The sequence below is a fragment of the Camelina sativa genome, chromosome 18 (genome assembly GCF_000633955.1).
Source record: "Camelina sativa cultivar DH55 chromosome 18, Cs, whole genome shotgun sequence".
NCBI lineage: Eukaryota > Viridiplantae > Streptophyta > Magnoliopsida > Brassicales > Brassicaceae > Camelina > Camelina sativa.
This window is the reverse complement of record NC_025702.1, coordinates 4,352,679-4,360,097: the sequence shown is the minus strand read 5'-3', so window position 1 is coordinate 4,360,097 and position 7,419 is coordinate 4,352,679.

The following is a 7,419-nucleotide window of genomic DNA, read 5'->3' as shown; positions in this document are numbered from 1 at the left end:
ATTTCTAACACTAGTCCAGAAGGAAATCATAAAAATCAAAGCTTAAACACTCTACATCCTAAGATCCTCCATCTAATATATCCCATCCTCAAGAATTACCACACTACTCAGATCCGAAAATCATCATGAGGGATACAAATCCAGAAAACATTGAACCAAGCATAATAAGATAGATAGAAATGAGAAGAACAACTTTGCAGAAGAAATCAAGTGCAAACACTGAATAAACTCAAAGGTGTCGGAATACAAAGTCTGAGAACGTTTTTGGTAGCTAGGGTAAACCTTCAGGAAAAGAACGAGATAAAAAATAAGATGTCCAGCCAAAACTTAACAAAACGTATTTATAGTCGTCCAACATGGAAAACTCTAAAACTGAAAACGACAAGATAGAGCGTCGGTTCGGGAATCTCCTAAAGCGTGCGAAACCAAACATGTGCGGTCGAGTCGCATGTCGTCTCTCCCTAGGGTGCGGTCAAGTGGAACGAATCAAGTCGAGTTCATACGACTCAAGGTGGGTCGAGTGGAGGTGGTGCGACTCGAGCTGGATCGAGTGCAGGTGGTGCGACTCGAGCTGGATCGAGTGGAGGAGGTGCGACTCGAGCTGGGTGTATATATATCCACTAAAACGGTGATAACTCTTGAACCAAACCTCCGATTGGCTTGAAATAAATGAAATTGGAAATATGACTCAATTCTCTACAACTTTGATGAAGACGTCAAAAGCTGAATCTCTCTACCGGTGGCTCGAACGGCGACTCGAATGACGACTTGAACGGCAATGGTGTTAGCTCGAACGACGGTTCCAGGAGTGTTAATGACATCCATTCCAGACATGATGGATCGAGTGGGATGCTGGTGCTTTTTCCTGGGAGCGCGTCCAAGTTGGATGTCGGTCGAGTCACATGACGTTCATTCCGAGCATGCTTGGTCGAGCCGCATGTCTCAACCTCCATTCAGTTCCAACAGTCTAGACATCTCCTAAACATCTGAAATAACTCCAATATGCAAGATGTATGCAAGACCAATGCAAAGACTACCTAGATATGAATATTATGCAAAAGAGACTAAAAACAATGCAAAACAATGAGTTAAGAGAACAAAATGAATAACAAATGCATGATGAAAGAGTGTAAAATATATACATATGAACTCCCCCACACTTATTCCTTGCTTGCCCTCAAGCAAATGATCAAGAACAACGTATGGAGAAGAGGTGTGAAGATGGGGTCTCAGAACCTAAAACATGCTGAATAGAGTAGTTAGAATCAAGGTCCTTGTTTTTAGTTCTATTATGCATGGTGAAGGAATTTCATTTGTTTAATCTAGTCATGCAATCCTATCAATCACCCCCTTTAACATTCATTAACAGAGAACCATGAATCAAACTATGCAATGTCATTGAACTCATTTGGCTATGGTGTAAAGTTAAAGACGAAAATGATCTCCTTCTCAAGTGGTTTTTTCAATACACAATAGGGTTCTCTCACGAAAAGGAGTTGAGCTCAAAAGAAGGCTAAAGGTTGAAACCAACTGATACATACAAAAGCAGTGCCCTGTCTACCCAAGGTCCCCAAGGAAACTCGGTCCTAACATTCTAGCCCAGAAGTTTGTCCTATCTCTACCCTTCATCTGAAACATCATCTCAAACTTTTTACACTTAGTCTTAGGAGGAATTCACTTCTTTTCATTCTAGCGGATTGAGAAATCTCTATTATCACTATGGTTCCTTTTCTTTTATTCTAAGGACTCTAGACATCTTAAGCATTTGTGCTTTCCTTTCTTTGTCTAGTCTTTTTATTATATGCCCAGAACCAATAAATCTTTTTACTTGCTCAACCCCAAATCCTTTACTAGACTTGTAAACTTTGATAACACATCCCCTTCCTTAAGACTTTCTACCCTGTATCTTTCTGCACAAATCCATACCCAATCTCCAAAATCGAGTTCTCCCCTAGTCCTGCTAGTCCGGAAAACGCAAACTAGAACTACACAGGAACCTACTCTTGTTGGTTAGAACCTAACACTTTCTAACAAGCTCAACTCGGAAAAGGCCTGACACTCAAGAATACAATTGGCTTGAAAGAACAGTTGGTTAAGGGTGCAGAAAACTGTTCCAAAGATGGGAATCATCTACTTGGATTGACAAGGGTGGTAAAAATGTGAAAGACAATCCAAGTATGTGTATGGTATCCATGAGTTCAACTTCAATGCATAACCAAATAATTGCAAGTCAGAATTAGGTTCAGATAGGTAGGGAGTGATGTCAATTCAAAACATGCTTCAATCTTACATTTTCAAGTTCAATAAACAAGCATCAAAGAACTAATAACAAGGACCTTGATCATATCCTATTGAATCTAACATGCTTACAAGGTTACAATCATCATCAATCCCTATGCTAAATGCAACAATCCTATATGAATAACACTAGACTCAATCCTAATGTGCAAGTTTAAACTACATAAACACTCTATTTTGGTGAAGATTTTTTTTTTTGAAATTTTTTTAAAGTTTTTTAGGTTTTTCTATTCAAATAGATGAATGCAGACTCAAACATGATATGATGCAAAAAGTTGAAATAAGAATCACAAAAAACAACATCAGATACATCATCTCAAACCCTCCCCAAAACTTAAATTATACAGTCTCCTGTGTAAGAGAAATTTGAAGAAGGATTTGAGAATCACAACAAAAATAAAAAATGCAAGGATGAGATGGTATTTACAAAGGAATGGTAGGAGTACCTCAGGAATAGAAGAAAGAGTCGGTGTTCGCCCAAGGAGGAGCGTGGTACTGGCTTTGTCCCTCGCCTTGGTCCGGATCCGCAGGGGTGACTTAGCTGGTTGGTCAACGTGCTGCTCAACTGCTTGCGTGTTCTGAATTGTGTTCGGGTGCTCATCGCACCGCATGTCGTCGACCCTAGACTCACCATGGTCCGATACTACCACCACGGTAGGCTGATGATCACCTTGATCTTCGACTTGCTGCTCAACCTCCTGCATACCCTGATAATCACCTTGACCTTCATCTCGCTGCCATCCCCTTGCTCAGCTTGAGCTGCGGAACGACGCACTGATCGTCGACTTGAGGAAGCTCTGGAACCGCGCGAACCTTGTCCCTTTCTCTCCCTGGATTCATGTGACGAATGGCGGTACTCGACTGCGTCTTCCTCCATCGGGTCAGCTTCTGCTTCCGCGGCGTCTACATGTGGCTCCTCAGCTTCGGAATCGTAAAATGTATCTGGATGAATTCGATGTGCTCACCCCCCAAGATTGTAGTCAACTCGGTGCAGAGAAGGAGTAACCTCGAGGGACCGACCACAGGGTGCACAAACTTGTAGCGCAGTCGTCCATTCCTCAGGCCCCAGTCCAATGTTCGAAGCTGCCACAAGTTGTTTATGTCTATCCAGCGTGGTGGGTATGGTTCGGATTGTAGGGGGACACCAGCTGCCTCCATAAACCAAGTCACTACGCCTCCCATACACATTATGTCCGGAGTGTGGTTGCTGTTGAGTCTCGAGACTCAAGTCTTGTATGACATTATATAGTAGAGAAGGTAGAGCGAGACGGAAGTGTCGGACATGTCACCTTGCAGTGTGGTGCAATACATGGCAGTGAATGAGAGTCCCTTTAGTGCCAGATCGATCATCTCAAGCTCGCCGTATGTCATGTATCCGTTAATCTCCTTGGCGTAGAATGCATTGGCAACCGCCTTCTGGAAGTAACGCAAGACTAGGCTTCTCAGGTTCATTGCCTTTGTTTTAGACGAAGTAAATGTCGGGGCGCTTCCTATCGTTGCCCAGAGAGCGGATATTTCGGTTCTGTTGAACTGTGGCGTAGTCCCCGTTCCGCTGGGAAATCCAAAGATCGCTTCGATGGTTCTGAAAGTAAGCGTGTAGAACTGGCCATGAGCATGAAATGCAATATAGCCCAGACCTCCATCAGACATCATGCCTGGCTCATCCGCATACAAGTGCATCTCCAGAGTAGAGAGGAATTGAATTGTCTCCTCTCTGTATCCATTCTTGGGGGTGTTCATGATTCCCTCCAGATGGCACCGCCGAAATAGATATTTAACATCCTCCCTAATCCCTAGTAACTCCATCGTCTCAGGATGTGGATATCTCGTTCCATTAAACTCGCACTGTTGGAACAACTCGTAGTACTCCTTGGGAGTCAACTTTGTCTCCGATGCTCTCCGTCGTACAGACTTCCTTGGCGCTTGTTCTGAATGCAACGCAGGTTCCTCTTGTTCGTAATCACTGTCCTCCTGTCTTGAGGTAGAAGCTGCTTGTCCTGAACCCCCAACAACCTCATCAACCATGTTCTTCATTTTTAGGAAACGCTCTGCCATGGCTTCAGGGGATGAGCGTTCTCCAGCAACACAACCGTACGCCTCTCTCATCTCATGTATAAGGTCGGTACTCTTCCTGCTTCTATGAGACATATTAAACTCAAAACTGAAATTCAGTATGTTAGTGAGCAAATAACAAGTGCCAAGAGAGGGTAAACCGATCACGTAGTAGGTCAAGTTGTGTGGATCGGGTGGATACGGCTGTAGCTTGATCGCGACTTTGATGGTGACTCGAGCAGGGGGGAATGGCGAGATGTTAGTTCGATGGAGACGAACAGGGCGGCTCGAACGAGAGTTTCGAGTCGACGTAGGTGTGACTGGAGCGAGATTTGAGTAGGAGGGTCGAGTTGATGGCATGTTACTCGAGCGGTTGAGTTCAGATCTGGGGAGTGAAACGCGTGCGGAGACGGCGAGAGCTGGCCTTGGACAAGAATGGTTCACTGTTGGTTGAGTCGTGTGACGAGTAAATGTCGAAGTAAATGTCGGGGTGCTTCCGATCGTTGCCCAGAGAGCGGATATTTCGGCTCTGTTGAACTGTGGCGTAGTCCCCGTTCCGCTGGGAAATCCAAAGATCGCTTCGATGGTTCTGAAAGTAAGCGTGTAGAACTGGCCATGAGCATGAAATGCAATATAGCCCAGACCTCCATCAGACATCATGCCTGGCTCATCCGCATACAAGTGCATCTCCAGAGTAGAGAGGAATTGAATTGTCTCCTCTCTGTATCCATTCTTGGGGGTGTTCATGATTCCCTCCAGATGGCACCGCCGAAATAGATATTTAACATCCTCCCTAATCCCTAGTAACTCCATCGTCTCAGGATGTGGATATCTCGTTCCATTAAACTCGCACTGTTGGAACAACTCGTAGTACTCCTTGGGAGTCAACTTTGTCTCCGATGCTCTCCGTCGTACAGACTTCCTTGGCGCTTGTTCTGAATGCAACGCAGGTTCCTCTTGTTCGTAATCACTGTCCTCCTGTCTTGAGGTAGAAGCTGCTTGTCCTGAACCCCCAACAACCTCATCAACCATGTTCTTCATTTTTAGGAAACGCTCTGCCATGGCTTCAGGGGATGAGCGTTCTCCAGCAACACAACCGTACGCCTCTCTCATCTCATGTATAAGGTCGGTACTCTTCCTGCTTCTATGAGACATATTAAACTCAAAACTGAAATTCAGTATGTTAGTGAGCAAATAACAAGTGCCAAGAGAGGGTAAACCGATCACGTAGTAGGTCAAGTTGTGTGGATCGGGTGGATACGGCTGTAGCTTGATCGCGACTTTGATGGTGACTCGAGCAGGGGGGAATGGCGAGATGTTAGTTCGATGGAGACGAACAGGGCGGCTCGAACGAGAGTTTCGAGTCGACGTAGGTGTGACTGGAGCGAGATTTGAGTAGGAGGGTCGAGTTGATGGCATGTTACTCGAGCGGTTGAGTTCAGATCTGGGGAGTGAAACGCGTGCGGAGACGGCGAGAGCTGGCCTTGGACAAGAATGGTTCACTGTTGGTTGAGTCGTGTGACGAGTAAATGTCGAAGTAAATGTCGGGGTGCTTCCGATCGTTGCCCAGAGAGCGGATATTTCGGCTCTGTTGAACTGTGGCGTAGTCCCAGTTCCGCTGGGAAATCCAAAGATCGCTTCGATGGTTCTGAAAGTAAGCGTGTAGAACTGGCCATGAGCATGAAATGCAATATAGCCCAGACCTCCATCAGACATCATGCCTGGCTCATCCGCATACAAGTGCATCTCCAGAGTAGAGAGGAATTGAATTGTCTCCTCTCTGTATCCATTCTTGGGGGTGTTCATGATTCCCTCCAGATGGCACCGCCGAAATAGATATTGAACATCCTCCCTAATCCCTAGTAACTCCATCGTCTCATGATGTGGATATCTCGTTCCACTAAACTCGCACTGTTGGAACAACTCGTAGTACTCCTTGGGAGTCAACTTTGTCTCCGATGCTCTCCGTCGTACAGACTTCCTTGGCGCTTGTTCTGAATGCAACGCAGGTTCCTCTTGTTCGTAATCACTGTCCTCCTGTCTTGAGGTAGAAGCTGCTTGTCCTGAACCCCCAACAACCTCATCAACCATGTTCTTCATTTTTAGGAAACGCTCTGCCATGGCTTCAGGGGATGAGCGTTCTCCAGCAACACAACCGTACGCCTCTCTCATCTCATGTATAAGGTCGGTACTCTTCCTGCTTCTATGAGACATATTAAACTCAAAACTGAAATTCAGTATGTTAGTGAGCAAATAACAAGTGCCAAGAGAGGGTAAACCGATCACGTAGTAGGTCAAGTTGTGTGGATCGGGTGGATACGGCTGTAGCTTGATCGCGACTTTGATGGTGACTCGAGCAGGGGGGAATGGCGAGATGTTAGTTCGATGGAGACGAACAGGGCGGCTCGAACGAGAGTTTCGAGTCGACGTAGGTGTGACTGGAGCGAGATTTGAGTAGGAGGGTCGAGTTGATGGCATGTTACTCGAGCGGTTGAGTTCAGATCTGGGGAGTGAAACGCGTGCGGAGACGGCGAGAGCTGGCCTTGGACAAGAATGGTTCACTGTTGGTTGAGTCGTGTGACGAGTGGAGAGAGTGTGCAACTCGAGCGGCGGTGATTCCGGTGGTCGAGTCGACGTGGGTTGACTCGAGCGGATGTTGTTAACTCGAGGGTGGCAGGCACAATGGTACACGGGTCGAACGAGGACGATGGTGGACGGCGACAGTCGTTGGCTCAAGCGGGGTGGTCCAGGAGTGGTGGCGCGAGCAAAGATTGAAGACGGTGGCGAGTTGAAGCTTGTGCAGATGGCGAGAATGGTGGTGTGAGTTGGTGCTGGTCTCGCCGTGAAATTGAGCAGAGAGAGATGGAAGTGAGGGAGTGAGGAAAAAGTTTTTGGTGGATGTCTTAAGGTAGGGGAGAAGTGTAATAAATAAAGGGAGATGAAGCATGTATGTCGAGTGTGGGGTGAGAGGGAGTGTGGTGGGATGAGGTGACAAGAGAGAGTTTGAGATGGAACAAGAGAGATAGTGGGTGATTGGAGAGGATAGAAGTTCACGTGGGGGGGGGGGGG